The sequence below is a fragment of the Stenella coeruleoalba genome, assembly GCF_951394435.1.
Source record: "Stenella coeruleoalba genome assembly, chromosome: 7".
Lineage (NCBI taxonomy): Eukaryota > Metazoa > Chordata > Mammalia > Artiodactyla > Delphinidae > Stenella > Stenella coeruleoalba.
The window spans coordinates 53,108,527-53,127,742 of record NC_137153.1 but is presented as its reverse complement, the minus strand read 5'-3'; the positions used below and the strand labels follow the sequence as shown (position 1 = coordinate 53,127,742).

Genomic DNA, 19,216 nt, shown 5'->3' with positions numbered 1-19,216 from the left:
ATACGTATACACTATAGCTATGAGAATATTATGGACAGACCTAAATCTCTGGACCTTTTTTCTTGTCACATTAGTTGAAGGAAACAGAGCTTTTCTCAAATCTTGCAGATATTTTTTGAACAGTTAAAAACATTACTTATATGCATAAAGTAAAAGGGAGCATGTTCCACCCTCACCCCCCCAAAAAATTAGTAGCCTCCAAAAAAATTAACACCAAATTCTCTTCTCTCTGACCACTAAGAGCACAGTTGGAAGACTGTGCTAGTTCTCTCTGGATGCTCTCACGTGACTTCCTTTCCTGGAGTTGTAATGAAGCCCAGCTAGACGCCCCAGGATCAGCTCTATAGTTAACCCAAGTCAGGTGTCCTAACTTGCAGCAAGTGAGAGTACTCACCATGAAGAACCATGATGAGGCTCAGTAGGAAGGAGGGGTAAGGGGATTTGTACATGGTTTGAGCTTGGGTTACCTGATTCTAAGGAACTCAGGGAAGAGGGTATCAGCTCAGGATTAAAATGTATGAGTTCATGTGAACTAGTGTTTTTTCTAGAGGTTCTAGGAACACAGTGGAGCTTGGGGAGTCCTTGCTGCCTTTTTTTTTTTTTTTTTTTTTTTTTTTGGTCTGTGTTGGGTCTTTGTTTCTGTGCAAGGGCTTTCTCTAGTTACGGCAAGCGGGGGTGACTCTTCGGTGCAGTGTGTGGGCTCATTGCAGTGGCTTTTGTCACTGCAGAGCACGGGCTCTAGCACACGGGCTTCAGTAGTTGTGGCATGTGGGCTCAGTAGTTGTGGCACATGGGCTTAGTTGCTCCACGGCACGTGGGATCTTCCCGGACCACGGCTCGAACCCATGTCCCCTGCATTGGTAGACGGATTCTTAACCAATGCACCACCAGGGAAATCCTGTTTGGGTCATCTTTGATTTCTTTCATCAGCGTCTTATAGTTTTCTGAGTACAAATCTTCTGCCTCCTTAGGTAGGTTTATTCCTGGCTGTTTTATTGTTTTTGATCTGACGGTAAATGGGATTGTTTTCTTGATTTCTCTTATCTTTCATTGTTAGTGTATAGGAATGCAAGAGATTTCTGTGTATTAAGTTTGTATCCTGCAACTTTACCAAATTCATTGATGAGCTCTAGTAGTTTTCTAGTAGCATCTTTAGGATTTTCTCTGTATAGTATCATGTCATCTGCATACAGTGACAGTTTTACTTCTTTTCCAATTTGGATTCCTTTTATTTCTTATTCTTCTCTGATTGCTGTGGCTAGGACTTCCAGTGGCTAGGACTTCCAAGGTTATGTTGAATAATAGTGGTGAGAGTGGACCTCCTTGTCTTGTTCCTCATCTTAGAGGAAATGCTTTCAGTTTTTCACCATTGAGAGTGATATTTGCTGTGGGTTTGTTGTATATAGTCTTTATTATGTTGAGGTAGGTTCCATCTATGCCCACTTTGTGGAGAGTTTTCTTCATAAATGGGTGTTGAATTTTGGCAAAAGATTTTTCTGTATCTATTGAGATGATCATATACTTTTTATTCTTCAACTTGTTGATGTGGTGTATCACACTGATTGATAAGCTATTGAATTTTAATTTAACTTTACAACTAAGTTTTCAGAGTGACTTTTAATTACTATATTTACTTATATAAACAGGAATGTAGCAAACTACATATTCAAATAAAATTTATAAACTTTATAGTACTACCAAGGTATAGATATACTTAAAAATCATTCAAAACTGCTCAAAATCATTGAAATTTTGAAATTATTTTCTTGGGCTTCCCTGGTGGCGCAGTGGTTGAGAGTCCGCGTGCCGATGCAGGGGACACGGGTTCGTGCCCCGGTCCTAGAAGATCCCACATGCCATGGAGTGGCTGAGCCCGTAGCCCATGGCCGCTGAGCCTGAGCGTCTGGAGCCTGTGCTCCGCAACAAGAGAGGCTACAACAGCTAGAGGCCCGTGTACCACAAAAAAAAAAAAAAAAAAAAAAAAAAAAAATTATTTTCTTAGTATTTATTTTTAGATACTTAACTTTTAATTTTGTTTCATATCATACAATAAAATTTTTTCAGAAAATAATTTTTAATTTCACTGCTGCTCGATATTCATCTAGATATTGTAAACATTTTTTCTGTTAAGCACTTGCTGTAATTATGGATGTGTTGAACAACTTCGGTAGAATTAAATGATAAAATATAACCTTTTTTGTATTTAACATGCAAATACAATTTTCTATTTGTATTTAATTCCCATAGCGCAAATCATACTGAGACTCAAACATAAGCAACATCCACAAGACAGCCAATGGGAGCTCAGAAGTAAGTGAAGGCCACCTCTCACAATATTACTTTGAGATCAAGCAAATGATGGAGAGAAAGTCCTCCGGTGAGCAATCAAGTCACCATAGTGTGGAGCACTGATCGTGTATGCAGTTTGATTATCTTCCATGAACTCAGTGTCAATGCTTCTTGTATTTATGATACACAAGAAAACCCAAAGACAAAAATGAATACTAAGGAATAAGATTTTGTTGTGTAGGGTTAAGCTTTGGAGTGCCACAGCTTTGTAACAGCAAAATTTGTCATACCCCTAAAAACTAATGTTTGTACCCATGGAAGCAGTTAGCATCCCCAGTGAGAATGCATGATTTAGCAGTCATCATCAATTTGAATCTTTCTCTCTATTTTTGCATTAAATTTCAAATTTCCTTAAGGTCTTTTAGAGGTGCCAATCCAAGTCTATCCTTTTCAAACCAAAGGAAACCATCTTCATAATTAATTTAGAACCGAATAAATATTATGTCGTGGAAAGAATTAACTTTCAGCTCCAATCTTTAATACTTTTTATTTTGCAGTGGAAGTTATGTTGCTTCAGCCCTCTACATTCCCATCTTCAAACAATAGGTATGTGACCATCTTTGGCAAAGCAGCTCTGTAGTAACTGGACTCTGTCTTATTCTCTGCGGTATCATCGGCACCAGGCCCAGTGTAATCACTCAACAGGTAGTTTTAACTGAAGCAGTTTCTTAGATTTTCTCCCCCTACTGGAAGGCATTTGCAAATGACCAAGCTCCTTTGCTTCATCAGGGCCATATTTGCTGGGATTATAATCGAAATGGCTAATATTTCCACTCTTCCCTTACTGGTATCAGTCATGCCTACTGAGTTTATTGCTAAAACCACTAGGATTATGTTTTCTTTAAGGTGCATATGGCTCTGGGCATTCAAGTTGCAGCACAGTTTTCAGCCTTTGCCTGGCACTATATTAAACTCATGAGGATGGCCTCATCTCTAATTTGCCCTCTACTAGGTTATAATAGAAAAGAACTAGCCTGGTGTCATATACAGAGCCACCTATCTGAACTCAGACTCTCCCTGAATCTCACAGCTCACAGTACCAGACACATACTACTCCTTAGTGGATCTTTATTGATGTGGCAATTACTACGTTTCTCCTGAGAATCTTTGGAGACTCTTCACAAAGAATGATGAGTGATCTGTTGCATCCTGTATCTTCATTCCGTTCAATGGGAGAGTGGGCTCCTTTCAGTTTGATTTCCAAAATTTGGCCAGTAATAACTAAAGCATGACTTCAGGTCCAAAACCATGAGTTTGGATTCTGAGTCCTTGGTCTGCTCTTTTTTTCTGCTAACCTGCCCTTTCATCTTTATTTACTCAGCATGAATGTATTCTTACTTCTAAATGACAGGTATGTAGCCTTTAAAGACCTTTATGTTCTTAAGGTTTGGTACCCCACAAGATTCATTAAAGTCCTAATCCCCAAAGTGATGGTGTTAGGTGGTGGGCCCTTTGGGAGGTGATTAGGTCATGACGATGGAGGCCTCACAATTGGAATTAGTGCCCTTTTAAAAGAGGTCTCAGATAAATCCCCCAATCTCTGCCAAGGAGAAGTGGACAGTGTGTGACCTGGAAGCAGGCTTTCAGGAGAACTGGACCACGCTGACACCCAGATCTTGGATTTCCAGACTATGGAACTGTGAGTAGTTTCTGCTCTTTACAAACTACCCAGTCTATGCTATTTTGTTGAAGATGCCCAAATAGTAAGACATGTCCTGACCTATTGTATCCTCAGAATACCTTCCAGGAGTGTGTAAAATACCTAAAGGGAGAGACACCATCTTACCCAACCCCGTTTCCTAGACAGCTAGTCCAGTCCCTATCATTTCAGGAGCTCAATCATATATTTGATAGATATATTTGATAGATATGACGTGAAAGGACAATAATCTACACATACTTTAAAATTCTTTGTGGTTCTACAAGGGAAGTTACAATGGAATATTGTGTGAGGTATTTTTTAAAAGACTTTGCAGCACTATTTTCTTCAAGTTCGCATTTTCAGTATTTAGCAGATAAGGATGAGAATCACGGGCCTGGACATGAATGGAAGACCCACTCTCCACTTTTAGTTCAGTCATCCTCAAGTACTTTCAAGGAGCTACGTGGCCCTACTTTTCTTGTCTCTCTCAGGCAAAAAGGAAACAACTTGTGTCTACACTTGTGGATATTTTCCTTGTTAGTCTGTGCCTTTGGGAATGAACTTGAATGCTTCTTTCAAAGAGTCAATCACGCTGTGAACTCTGATGAGTGACATCCATGTCATCATACCTAAGTTGAAATTGTGGAGTCAGACCCCAAGTCAACTTTTTTTTATAATGTGGGTGGAAGCAAGAACATTGTTTTGGTTTCTTTTCTCTAGAATGTCATTAGTACAAATAGTATAAAACTGAGAAGTAGTCTTATTCATTGAACTTGTCTCCTCTTCCATTAGTCGCCCAATAACTTCTTTGCACTTAGATTCCCATGATAATAGATTCAGGCCAACTAATGTGGGCAGAGGTGATATTGCCCTATACTGTCTTGGCCCTTGAAAACATCCCATGTAATCCCCATACTTTTTCCTTTACCACTGAGTGGAATAGACTCACACACCACAAATCGGAAATCACACGTTGAATAGAGCAACGCCACACAATAGAGGGCACCCATGTCCCTACATCACTGTTTAGAGGAGGCCAGCTAGAAAATTCATCTCATTAGGAATGCCTGCATTTTTCTCTTAAGGATGGAAAGGTAAATTTCTATAATGACCCAATTACTGACATCTTTCTGTTTCTCTGTGACAGCAGCTAGCATGAAATTAACTGACAAATGTGTTGAACAGCATACTATGCTAACAACCTTTCCATTTTAAAATAAACGTCATAGTTGGGAATCCAAATACCCTCCAAGAAGTTACACAGATTTTAGAAAGCACATTGTAAAATTACTTGTATAAGAAAATAGATTGTGTTCTTCTTTGTAAATATATTTTTGTAAACTCATGACACTTCAGATATTTTTCACCATGTGCAGAAACATGAGTGGACGTATCTTAGAGGACTAAACAGACAATAATCATTTGATTAGAAGTGTCACAGGTGTACCTTTCTTCTTTATTTGTTGACAGTAATTGGAGAATTATTACATGAGAGAAAGGAACACTTTAATTTCTCCTCTGATAACCTCCCAGACACAGGGGCTGTATTCGTTTTCCTTCAGATAGAGATGGATTCTTTGGAAATATTTCGGGACAACAATTCCCAAATATGGACAGTCCAGATTGTCATTTTCCACTTGCTTATGCAGTAGTTCCAAGGTGTGATCAAGGCTAGAGGGTAGTTTATGGAGTAGGGTGTTGTTCCAAGCAGCTTGGCTTTCCTCCTTTTTGAAGAAGTTACCATCTGCTGGAGCATCAGATGGTGGTAGCCGGTGCCTTGAGTCGTCAGGATTTCTGTGATATTCCCTCTTTTCCAAGGAAATTTGAAGTCGGTTCTGTCCTCTAGGCATGACTGAAACGGGATCTTCTTCATCTGTCTCAAAAGTATGAAGAATTCCCTGTTCTGTAGGCTCTGGATCCAAGGCAAGTTCCAGCCAAGAGGGCGAGCAGGGATGGAGCAGAGTATCACTCCTGCCACTAACAAATAGATCTGGGCCTTTGAGAATTTCAGTGATTCACCCGCTGGCCGCGAGGGGGCGCGCGGGCACCACTAAATAATTAGCGGGAAGGTTCCTTCCCTGGAACCCGGGACAGCGCGCTTCTCTAGGCGGCAGCGACGGAGCGCCGGATGTCTTTTGATGGGTTCGGCTAGGGAAAGGCTGACTTATGAGAGTTTGCAGTTTCCGCGGTTTGGGCAGCGCGAGAGAAAGTTGAGTTACATCCTCACGGAGCAACTTTATACTGATTTAATAGTGAGAAAAAAACTTTTGTCTTCGCGATGCTGAGTTCTCCAGTGGGAGGCTTGTCGCGGCCGCGCCAGCGACAATTTTGTCTGGTTGGAAGCTGGAACCTTGCATTTTCGGGCTTTCCCCTGAGTATTGTGCTTTATTTTCGCACAGAAACTTGAGCGAGGCCATTTTTGGGAAAGAAGCCGTTTTCTGAGGGGTTTGAAGCTGGGAAGCGAGTTGGGGCTGATTTTACAGATTCGGGCTCATTTCTGGCGCTATTTCAGTATTTAGAAATAGTGAACTTGAGCGAGTCCATTTTGGAGAAAGAAGCCGTTTTCTGAGGTTTGAAGCTGGGAATCAGAGCGAGCTGGGGCCGATTTTACAGATTCGGGCTCGTTTCTGGCGCTGTGCTGCGACGGCCCAGAGAAAGGGGAACGCGGCGGCGGCGATGGGACGCCCGGACGGTGTTGGGGACGCCCTGGGGGTGAGTGGGAGCGCGGCCACTACCGGGGCCGAGGACGCGGGAGCTGAGCGCCCCTGTAGATGCTCTGGGACTTCATGGTGTCTTTCAAGGATACAGCGTTAACGTGGGGGAGGAAGTACTGAATAACTGAAAAGTAGGAACATTAAAAAACTCACAGGGGGCTTCCCTGGTGGCGCAGGGGTTGAGAGTCCGTCTGCCGATGCAGGGCACACGGGTTCGTGGCCCGGTCCGGGAGGATCCCACATGCCGCGGAGCAGCTGGGCCTGTGAGCCATGGCCGCAGGGCCTGCGCGTCCGGAGCTTTTGCTCCGCAACGGGAGAGGCCACAGCAGTGAGAGGCCCGCCTACCGCAGAAAGAAAAAAAAAAAAAAAACTCACAGCATTTTATTTTTTATATTTTTAAATTAAACTTATATTGCTTGACTTAAATATTTTAGAATTTTTTATATTTTAAGATATTTTCTGAAAATATTTAAATCTTGAAGGTAGGATATTATAATATATGGGTATTAAAACAGCATTTTATTAAACTATTTAAACTATAGTTTCTTTATACTAAAACAAGAATTTAATATAATTTTACTTTCCTAGTTTTAGTGGAAGCAAACTCATTAATATTTTCAAGATGACTTCTTTGCCTGTTTGAGAGAACTGCAGTGTTTGACAAGTTCTTGTGACTCTGACAGTCTTAAATAATTTTTATTTAACTCGAGTTTCTGAAACCCCTTTCTCAGGACTCCAGCTTGACTGTAGTGTAGAAAGAAGAGTTATTAGTGTCCTGGACAAGAAGCTCAGGACATTTACCAGGTCTGATCTTCTCATTTTCTCTGGTAAGAATTTTATAGACTAAACAGAAATTACCCAAATTTCACTGGCAACGTGAAGCCTTCCTCTGTAAGACTGTCAGCGTCATCCAAATGCAGGGTCATTTCTGTCTTTATTTAAAATTTTGCTATTTTCTTCAGCATGTATGTTTTGGTATTTTCATTTTTATATATTGCGTTAAAATACGATTTATCTTGATCACTTAGATTTGGTGCCTTCTTACATTCCATGCTTGAGGGAAGCCCTCCCTTTCTTTACCCAAATAACCAGGAAATAGCTTTCAAAGTAATGTTGTGATCTTCCATAGCTAAAAATATAGGAATGTCCCATTTCTCGTCACCCTCTGCCCCATGTACATTTTATAACCCATTTCCTGGTCCCCATAACATTTAAAAACACCTTTGTCTTAAAATAATATCACCAGAGGTGGCCTGAGACTGAGGATGAGGGAAGGGACCGTTTATCTCATTTATACTATTCACAGAGCAGCCATTCCTCCTCGATGCTGGTTCTCTGCAAATGTTTCAAGTGCTGTAGGATTTCTCTCCTTAATGTACCAGACACTGCTCTAGGCCTGGAAACTTGGGCTTTGCTCCTTCGCAGTCCAGAAGGCAACCCCTCTCCTGCAGTTTGCATTTGGGGCCTCAACACGCAGACCCCTGACAGTGTTAAGGTAGTGGCAGTCAAAGCCTTTCTTGGCGGGGCTGATCATGGACTCTACGAGTTACTATATGTCACATTAATGCTAAAGGCAGCTATGTTCACTAAATTCAGATTCTCAGACTATAATTTGCAAACTTCATTTAATCTTTACATTTGCCTGTGTGACAACTACTTGAGTTGTCTCAGTTTTTTAGAAGAGGAAATCAAAATCTGATGTCATTTAAATTGAGGAGCCCCAGATTTTTGTCAGAGTGGAGCCTTCTGCTGCTCCCAGGCCCTCCTCTTCATCAGCTCTGAGCACTGGCCCTCAGCTGCACTGAGCACGTGGTGCTTCCCTCATCCTAATCCTGCCTCTAAAGTCTGTCCTCCCTGCTCCCTGGAGGGCAGTCACCATCCCTGCCTTACTTTTCTGGAATCCATATTGCCAAGCACATTGTCACATATATATGTGGTGAGCACACTTTTGGTGACAGAAGGAAGAGAATGGTATGAATTAGCCCTTGGTGTTAACATTTATGCCACTCTTATCCGTAGACTATGTCTGGAAACATGAGCTATGACTCCTATAAAGTCATGTGGAAGAATTCAAATCTAATGTCTTAGCTCCTTAAAGGGGACATGGAGAGAGGCGAGGCTAGTTGTATTTTGGTGCATTACAAAGCATGAACGTACAGTAAAATGTCAAATGTCTAAGTACTCTTATTAGAATTTTAAAAGACACAGATTGAGACTCAGATTTTATTTCAACCTTGAGTCTCATTTGGATGAGTACATCCTATTGGATTTATACTCTGTCCTTTTCCATGAATGTGTTTCATTTCCAGCGTAATAAACAAAAGCGTTGAAGTTGGGACATTATCTGTTGCCGATAAATTGAATAGAAATTGGAAAAACTTAGAAACAACATTGGCATAAGTACAGAATTGACAACCTTGTACTATTTAAGAATCTCACTTGCAGGCAGGTACTCAGAGCAGCTGGATACAGGCTCCCACAGCCAGACACCTGCATCACCAGGCTCACCGGGGCCTGCCACCCTCCTCACTGAGGACACCCAGGATGACGTTCTCCAGCCCTGTCTGCACCCTTAGCTGTGACCAGCCCCGAACCACGGCCTGCCAAAGCAGGAGACCCTCACAAGTTCTGCACCTAATGGAAGAATCTTTCCATTGTTTTCCTGCCTGAAGGACAAGAAGGTTTTCAGGTTCCTCCAGGAGCAGCCAGTTGCAAATAGCTCAGGCCACCTCTTTCTCCATGTGGTAATCTAGCAGATCTTCAACTTTTTCAGCAGAGAGGGATGATAATCCTCATTGGACTGCTCAGCAGCTAGAATTTTTGGAGACCTGTTTGGTGCAGAAAATGGAGATGGAAAGACTTTCTGAGCAATGAGGACTCCAGCCAGACTTTGAAGAACTCCTTCCAAAGTACCAGGCTCAGGGAATTCCCTGGTGCTCCAGTGGTTTGGACTCGGCGCCTTCACTGCTGTGACTCGGATGCAGTCCCTGATCCCAACAGCCGCTGGACCTGGCCGAAAACAACAAAAAGGAGGAAAAAAAAACCCCCAAAATAACGCAAAGTACCAGGGTCGATCTGAGAAGCAAAGTACACAACTGCTGTGCCTGGGACGTTGTGATACTGGAAGTTAAGACATGAAAATCAATAAATGCTTTCTTTGTCTTAATAAGCTCATCAGAAAACTCAGGAAGTTGAAAAGGAGACTTAAGCTTCCACAGTATGTCTCATCTGCAGTCCTCCCTCAGTACCCGAGGGGGAGAGGTTCCCGGACCTCCACGGATACCGTGTGGATCTTCAAGTTCCTTATATAAGATGGTATAGTATTTGAATATAACCTACATACATCTCCCATATACTTTAAATCACCTCTAGATTACTTATAATACCTAATACAATGTAATTGCTATAAATAGTTGCTGGCGCGTGGCAAATTCAAGCTTTGCTTTTTGGAACTTTCTGGATTTTTTCTTCAAGTATTTTCAACCTGTAGTGGTTGAACCCATGTGTTTGCAGGGCTGGCTGCACTTATTAGTGGCCTCAATCTTGTAAATATTTACTCAGTTCAAAGACTTTTTTTGTCCGCTTCTGTTAAAAAATATATTGAGTCATTTTGGCAGATTTTTATCAATAATAAGAAACTGTAGTTTTGAATAGAAAGAAATTTCATTTTGATTTGCAATAATTAGTATTTATTATCTTAGGATAATTGCTATATTTGCAAATTTTACTATTTATGTTATAATATGACAAGCTTTGCCTTTTGTTTTATTTTGCTTTGTGGGTGTGATTTAATCTATATTTTAAGTGCTGAGTCTTAACTTTTTTTTTTTTTGGCCGTGCACAACACCTGGGGTCTTAGTTCCCTGAGCAGGGATCACACCCATGCCCGCTGCAGTGGAACCACAGTCTTAACTGCTGGACTGCTAGGGAAGTCCGCTGAATCTTACTTTTGCTTTTATTTTCTTATTTTTTTATTGGAGTATAATTGCTTTAAAATGTTGTGTTAGTTTCTGCTGTACAATGAAGTGAATCAGGTATATGTCTACAAATATCCCCTCCCTCTTGGACCTCCCTCCCACCCCTCCCCCATCCCACCTAGGTCATCACAGAGCACCAAGCTGAGCTCCCTGTGCCAAACAGCAGGTTCCTCCTAGCTATCTGTTTTACACATGGTAGTGTATATACATCAATCCTAATCCCCCAGTTTATCCCACCCTCCCCTTCCCCCTCCACCATGTACACACTTCTGTTCTCTATGTCTGCGTCTCTATTCCTGCCCTGCAAATAGGTTCACCTGTACCATTTTTCTAGCTTCCACATATATGCGTTAATATACGATATTTGTTTATCTCTTTCCGGCTTACTTCACTCTTTTGCTTTTAAAGAGGTACAGAGTGCCCTTAAACCTTCAGTCACTCTTAAAATCCAAAAGGCACATAAATAGTTTCGTTAATTCTGTTTATGTTTTTGCCGATATCCCAGTAGGAACTGAAAGGAAATGCCATGTTTTGATGCCATTTCTTTCCTGGAAACTTGAACTTGCCACCATGGGAAACCACTACTTCAGCCAGCAAACATGGAATCGCCACACAGAGCCTATATCTTCTCATTTTTCACTCTGGATCAAAATGTCACACAGGTGCTTCAGATTGGCAAAGTCTTATTCAAGTGCCTGCATTCTATCTGCAAAGGAGGCTAGAAATTTGCATTGGGTCTCCTACATTGGTAAATTAGTGTTCTATTGATGCATAATTAATAACCTAAAGATTTAGTGGCGTTAACCACTAGTCTATTACCTAACAGTTTTTATGAATCAAGAATTTGAGAGCGCTTTCAGTGGGCTCAGGGTCTCTCATGAGGTGGCGGTCAGGATGTCAGCTGGCCTGCAGTCACCTGAAGGCTTGACTTGGGTTGGAGGATCTGCTTCTAACATGGGTCATTCACATGACCACTGCCAGGAAGCCTCAGTTCCTCATCACAGTCACCTGAGCCCCTCCACTAAGCCCTGTGATGTGTCCTCACAACAGCTGGCTTCTACCAAAGTGAGTGATGAAAACCAGAAGTGGAGAAGGCAGTAAATTGTTTTATGACAGAGTCTTATAAGTTACACACCATCACTTCAACCTGTGTTGTGTATTGATTAGAGGGAAGTTGCTACATCAAGCACATAGTGAAGGGAAGGGACAGGAAAGAGTATGAGACAGTCTGTGACTATATTTTAAAACAACTGCAATGAAAGAAATAGGATTCATAAGGTAGGCATATCCCTTCATGTGGAAAGGCTGTTGTACAGATGATGGGTGGCCATGAGTATGATGTCAGAAGAAGAATCTGTGATGATTTATTGGCTATGGGCTTTGAGGAAGTTGAGAACTCAATGATAATGTCCATGTCTCTATCTTGGGCTGCAGAATGATTGGGGCCCATTCGCACAAGGAACATAGAAGGGCGAGAAAGTTTGAAAAATATGTATTCAATTTTGAACACGTGAAGTGGAGATATTCTAGATATTCTAGCATGTAGAAATATGGATCTAATGTTTGGAGATAAGATTCTGGGGAAAGACATGCATATGGAGGTCACAGTCATAGAGAGGACATTTGGAAGTATTTGGGAGGTTGAGAGTGTATGTGCAGAGAGGATGAAGTGTGGGACTAGCGTGGAATTTGTGGAACACCAATTCCCTAAGATGAGAGGGAGCAGTCAACAAAGGAAGGAGAGGAGGAGGGGCAGAAAAGCAGAGGATGGTGGTGACACGGAGACCAGATGAGCATCAGACCTTAAGATGGAGGGCGTGGTAACAAGTGTCCAATGCTTCTGAGATGTCAGCTGAGGCTGCCTGACAGCGATCTCTGATCTCAGTAACATGTATTGATAGTTTTTTATAAACTTTGAGCAGTTTTATTAGAACAGGGAGGTTGAAGCCAAATTATGGCAATTGGAGGAAGGAGGTGCATGTGAAGAAATAGGGACAGATAATCCAGAGAACATTGAAGAAGTTTGGGTGTGAACAGAATGACAGAAGCAAAATAATACTAACAAGTGGTCATAGGGCTGAGGAATAGTCATGTTTAGGATAAAATGAAAATTAAGCACATTTAACGTTGATCAGAACTAGCCAATAAAAAGAAAGATGTTGATACAGGAGAGAGAGGATGTAACTGATAAAGCATGAACATCTTATTAAAGTCCCCTCTGCTTTTCTATCAAAGGAATCATTCTGAAGAACTAAGCCTTCTGGAATTGTCCCTCTGGTGTCACAGAGGTTTTGTACCCTGAGGCAGTGCGCCAGGCTGAGGCTTGGAATGGGTAAGAAGGACTTTATTTTACAAAGTGATGTAAAGTCTAAATGTGAGAATGGCGATGGGCCAAACTTCCATCTCTCTTCTCTGGCTGATCAGTTTCATCAAGGATGTTTATCGATGCTGAGGATGTAAAAAATGTGTTCTTAAAATCAATGTGCTTGCATGCCCCTGGAAAGTAATCATGTACCCTCAGGGATACCAGTATCTAGGTTTGAACACTGATATATATATATATGTATATATTTTAATATTTGTTTATTTATTTTGGCTGCGCTGGGTCTTAGTTGTGGCACGGGATCTTTGCTGCGACATGCGAGATCCTTTAGTTGCGGCATGTGGACTCTTTAGTAGTGGCATGTGGATGCTTAGTTGTGGCATGCATGCAGGATCTAGCTCCCCGACCAGGGATCAAACCCAGGCCCCCTGCATTGGGAGTGCAGAGTCTTACCCACTGGACCACCAGGGAAGTCCCTGAACACTGATATATTAATGGATACCAGTATTCAGTGGCTTCACTGGTCTTTACTTACTCACCTGGAATCTCTTTCCTTTGGAGCACAAACAAATAGAATCAAATTTGTGGTTTTGGAAGAAATTGAGACCTTGTTTCCCCTCTAGAGGTCAGTCCAAAATAGTTTTTTTAAACAATTTTCTTTTTTTTTTTTTCATTTATTTTGGCTGCGCAGGGTCTTAGTTGTGGCATGTGAGATCTTCGTCGTGGCATGTGGGATCTTCGTCACGGCATACGGGATCTTTTAGTTGCTGCATGCAGATTTCTTAGTTGCGGCATGGCATGCGGGATCTAGTTCCCTGACCAGGGATCGAACCCAGGCCCCCTGCATTGGGGGTGTAGAGTCTTACCCACTGGACCACCAGGAAAGTCCCACTTATTCTTTTTTTTTTTTTTAAATTTGAAGGCCATTGAACCAATGGTACCCTAAGCATGGACTGGTCTAAGTATTTGCATCAACAGTTCCTTTAATCAATAACCAGTCTTAATGAGGGCAGTGAAAATAACCGCTTGCTGAACTTCATGACCAGTGAAAGTCTGTGAAGTTCTGTATCTCAAGAGTCAAAATATTTTCCCTTAATCCCTGAGTTTTCCTGTCAAGTTGTTAATGAAGAAAAAGACCCCACTTGATTCGAAGGTCTAAGTTATATATTATTTATTTTCCTGTTATCTTTGAAAAGGTCAGAAGGAAGATATTTCTTTTAAATGTAATCTACACGGACTTCCCTGGTGGCTCAGTGGCTAAGAGTGATACTCAGAGTGATAGCACTTCTCGTATGAAGGCTGGGTCAGCAAGGCAGAAGCAGCATTACCTTTTATGACCAAGCCTCAGAAATCACAGTATCATTTTGATGTATTGTAGATGTCACAAACCCATTCAGATTCAAGGAGAGAGGAATTAGACAATATATCTCTTACTGGAGGATTTTCAACATTCCAGAAAAATATGTGAAATGAGGGAAATGTTGCTGCCATCTTTTAAAAATACAATCTGCTACAGTCCATAAAACGTCACATCCTTTCACATGTAAAATACATTCATCACTTCTCAAAACCTTCCAAAGTCTCATCTTATGGCAAAAATCCAGGTCCAGAGTTTCACCATCTCCGTCAGATCAAGGTGTGGATGGAGTTCCTCAGGCACAGTTCCTCTAGCACTGCTCCTTGAGTGCCATTCTTCTCAATGTGAAGCCCTGTAATCTAAATAGAGAGGTTATTTGTTCCTTTACTCCCAACATGCAGTGGTGAGGCAGGCATAAGATACTATAATAGTCCCGTTCAAAATGGTGTAAAGCAGAAAGCCCATAGCAGTCACCGGCCTATTGTAATTCGGCTCCCTATTAGGGCAGGTGGTGTCAATGTTCGGATTAGGGCTCAGTTCTAAGTCTCTGGGAGTTCTTCTCCAAGGCTGATTTTTCTCCTTTCTGGCTTCTTGGCTCTGCCTTTTAAGTTATCCTTCCTTTTCCACAAGAAGTGCTTATGTTTTACATCGTGTAGACTTCTCATCCTGCTTCCTTTCTGGAAAAGTTTGGGGATCTGAAGCTCTCTTTATTGTGTATGCTATTACTTTCAGTCTAAACTGATATAATTACTGTAACCATTTACTGGGTTTGCTGTATATCCGTTTATAATGAATGCCATTGGATAAGAGGCACACCCACAAATCTCTTCAGATATATACCCTTTTTCACCTTGGGCTACCCATGAGTCTCCAGTGAGACAGCAAGTTGGTGTTTTAGAGCCCTGTCACTTAATGGAGAGAATCTGTGAGGCATTCCCTAGGATCCTCAGAAGGCCCTTTGTTTGAAAGACTCTCTGAGACACCACCTAGATCTTTCTGAAGTCTTAAAGGATTTTACATTCATACTCAGTCTGATCTGATAAATAGGGCTTGTTTGTTTATTGTTGTAGCCCTCCACTCACAATACAAACTAACATAATGTCCCCAGTACTATAGCTTTGAAACAAATGACTCCAAAGTCTATCACCCAAAATAATCAATGTCTCATCTCACAGATTCTGTGAGCCAGGGATTCCCACAGGGCACGGAAGGAAGGGCTGGTCTGTGTTTCACCATCTCTAGGGCGTCAGGAGCACACTCCACTGGGTGGCTGGGATTGACCTGGCATGTGGTAGGCACTTTCACTTGCCTGTCTGATGCGAATAAATCTCAGCTGGGACCTCAGCTGGTACTGGGTACAGAAGCACCTCACAATGACTCTCCTTGTGGTCTGGTTTTTCTGTGAGTGTGGTAGACTCAGTGTAGTTGAACTTTTTAAAAGGCGCCTTGGGCTCAGAAGTGAGTGGCCCAGTAAGCAAGCTATTATGACCTAATCCATTGGTTCTCGGTGAGGGCAGTTTTGTCCCCGAGGGCACGTTTGGCAATGTCTGGAGACGTTTTCAGTTGTTACAACCGGTGATGAGGGCTGATACTGGCATCTAATGGATAGAGGCCAGGGATGCTGCTAAACACCCTACAGTACCCACAGCACAGCAGCCACAGCAAAGAATTATCTGGCCTCAAATGTGTGCACTGCCAGGCTTGATAAACCCTAACCTACCTTTGGAAGTCATAGAATATTATTTCCAACAAATTTTTTTGTAAAAAATTGACACTCTGTATGGTTAGTCAATTCAAGATGGGTGTTCGCTTGCTCTTTGTGCATCCCGTGCTAGACCAGTCCCTGCTTCACTCACACCCCGCTCACACCAACATGCTTGCCCCCTGCCCCACCACGTGATTGTTCTAAAGCTTAGGCCAAAACAGCTCGACCTGCTAGTTCATAAAAGGGAAATATCTGTGGTGGTGATGGTCATTAACCTGAGGGGTTGTGAGAGACCTGCCCCAGCTGCTGGTGTCCTTGGTAACTGATGAGCGAACCAGAGGTCAGTTCTCCCTACAAATGGTAGTCTCCTGTGTCCGGGGGGAGTGGCAAACATGGCTGCCGGCCGATTGCGTTTCACGGCTGGGTGTTCTTTGAGGACCTTTTAATACAGACACGTAAGACCTCTGTCCAGTAGACCACTGATGTCTCTGCCACCGTCTCTGGGCTCTTTCTTGGGCCTGGAGATTGGGCAGCTATAAGGCTTGCAGGCCTGCAGGGTGCAGCTCAACAGTTGGCGAGCCAGCCAAGAAGCCCAGAGGCCGAGGATACTCCGGTGAGTGCTGAGATGTCGGGAAATAATGATGGATAACGGGGTAGGGTGGGGGGATAATCCCAAGGTGGCCATCCACTGGCAAGTGGGACCTGTGGCAGCTGTCTACCATGAGGCATGTCTTTCTCGACCCTTATACTGATGATATCCTGTTAACCTCAGAGGCTCTTTGCAGTTTAAAAGTAGCAGCCCTGTGCTTGTTGGCGATCTGACTTCCCGGGACTGGCTGGTGAAGGCAAAACGCGAGGACCTGGGTTTCCTATCAGATGGTTTGGGGGTTATCTGTTTGGGTAATGGAGTGTACCCCCAACCCCAAACCCCTAAACAGTTAAAAGCCACAGGCTTCAGGGATATTAAGGACAGGCTTGTGAATTGGGTGTGGCCACTTCCCCGGCAGGGTGTGGTTTGGGCCTTTGGCGATGGCAAAGTACTAATACCCTGGCACTTCTGGGCCCAGCTGTGGAAGGGGACAGAGCCATGATGCAGTGCCTTGGAACGACAGTTCTATGCAGTCTGCAGTGTCTTACAACAGGTGGAAGCCGTTACAGAAGGCTTCCATGATGCGTAGAGCAACGCAAAGGACCACTCTTCAGGACCTAGAACAGCTGTGGGAGAGAAACAGGACTCCCATTGTTACCGGCCCTTTCCAGATTCTTGGGCAGCAGTACCACAGAAATGATACCACTTCCACAAGACTCTTAGGCAAGCAAAGATTTTTATTAAAAGATACAGCTTGGGCTTCCCTGGTGGCACAGTGGTTGAGAGTCCGTCTGCCGATGCAGGGGACACGGGTTCGTGCCCCGGTCCGGGAGGATCCCACATGCCATGGAGCGGCTGGGCCCATGGGCCATGGCCGCTGGGCCTGCAGGCCCGGAGCCTGTGCTCCGCAGCGGGAGAGGCTACAGCAGTGAGAGGCCCGTGTACCGTTAAAAAAAAAAAAAAAAAAAAAAAGACACCGTGTGCACAAGGGAGAAGGTTGGGGTGTGGGGCGGAGGAAAAAAAGTAGCTTCCTGAGAGGAAGGGGCGAGTTGCTTTTATAACAAAGGAGAGGGTTTGTCTCATGATCCCTGACAGTTTCCAGAGATAGTCACACATCTTCGTTCAGCAGCAGGAGGCTCCATGGTGGCGCTCAGGTTAGGGAACGCTTCTGGGAGGGGAAAGGGGTGCGTGAGGAGCTTCTGCAAGAGAGCCCCGGAACAGGTAAGGTTGAAATCTGCAGTTGAGCTTGTTCCCTTGTGGCAACTAGGTATACTCGTTAATGTAACAGAGATCATTTATTCCTGGGAGGCTGTTCCCCCCCTCTCTTATCCCACCCCCAGAACTCAGGACCCCTTGGCCTTTGTTCTCTAGCTTGCAAGACCTGTTTTGCCCGTTGTGTGGCCTTTTTTTTCAGAATGACTGTACTCTTTCTTGTTTTCTTTTCTCACCATAGACATCGATATCAACCAAGGAATCCCACTTTCTTGGCCATGCACTTAAGGAATGGGCTGGTAAAGATAAGTGCCGGTATTTCCACCTGCCTTCCAACCCTGCTGATGCCTTGCTAATTGAAAGGCTCCATTATTTGGCGCCGGCTGTGGGGACTGAGGGTGGACAGGCAGTATGGTACTGCAGGCCAGGACAGAAACCACAGGTAGGGGTGGTATTATCTCAGAATGCTGTTAAGGCTTGTATTTTGCTTACTGGTCACGACCTCCCTGTATTGTATTGCTAGACTTCCTCGCTAGCCTGAGGGCAGGGAATCAGCTTGTGGACTGGGCCACCGTGGTGGCCAGGCTGCAAAATGAGTCTGATGGCTGGGTGTGCAGTGAGATGCCATGGGAAATCCACCTGGCTCATGCCGCCATACGGGGGGCAACTGAAGACTCTTGCCATCTTCCTGCCCTGTGTGCCAAGGGCCTAGCTTACTCTTGACACTTCTTAGCAGCTGTTGTGTGTATTGCATTTGTGGTATCTGGTTGCGGTGCGCTGCTATGTACCTGACCCCGGGGGTGTCTCGGAAGAGGGGCGGACGGAGATTGTAAGGGTCGTGTAGGGTGCGTAGGGGTGGGGTGTGTGGTCAGGACACTCAGGACGGCTGTTCTCTTGCTCTTCGTGCATCCCCCGCTAGACCAGCCCCCACTTCCCTCACACCCCACGCCCACCAGCGTGCTCGCCCCGGGCCCGCCTAGTGATTGTTCTAATGCTTAGGCCAAAACGGCTCCACCTGCTAGCTCATAAAAGGGAACTATCAGTATCTGCTGTTGGTCATTAACCTGAGGGGTTGTGATGGAAGGGCCCCTGCTACTGGTTTCCTTGGTAACTGATGAGCCAATCTGATGAAAATTGCCTGTGTAATAGTAGCTTCCCTCAAATAGGTAAGATTGCTGCCACGTCTTGCTTGCTGTCCACGGGGTGTCGCTGCAGGACCTTTTTCTTAAGATTCCCTGTCCAGTAAGACATTGATGTTTCCGCTGTCTGTGGGCTCTTTCTTAGGTCTTCAGGCTGGGCAGCCACGGGTCTTGGAGGCCTTCGGGGTGCAGCCCAATACAAGCCTTTC

General features: G+C 43.6%; 1 protein-coding gene and 1 pseudogene across 3 annotated transcripts in view; one reads left to right on the top strand and one right to left on the bottom strand.

Moving 5' to 3' along the window:
* The window catches only part of LOC307188701 (uncharacterized protein), an 85,101-nt gene that overhangs the window by 51,692 nt on the left and 14,193 nt on the right, over positions 1-19,216 (top strand). For both annotated transcript variants that reach the window (XM_079926183.1, XM_079926182.1), the window contains 5 exons: positions 2,248-2,377; positions 2,847-3,988; positions 7,437-7,532; positions 9,151-10,020; positions 12,918-13,014. The gene's annotated coding sequence lies outside the window, so the exon portion shown is untranslated. The remainder of the gene's footprint in view (positions 1-2,247; positions 2,378-2,846; positions 3,989-7,436; positions 7,533-9,150; positions 10,021-12,917; positions 13,015-19,216) is intronic.
* On the bottom strand, positions 3,983-18,777 carry LOC307188891 (interferon alpha-8-like; annotated as a pseudogene). Its single transcript has 3 exons — positions 18,657-18,777; positions 17,224-17,282; positions 3,983-6,041 (listed from the first exon to the last, which is right to left on the bottom strand). The product of its transcript is annotated as an interferon alpha-8-like (transcript).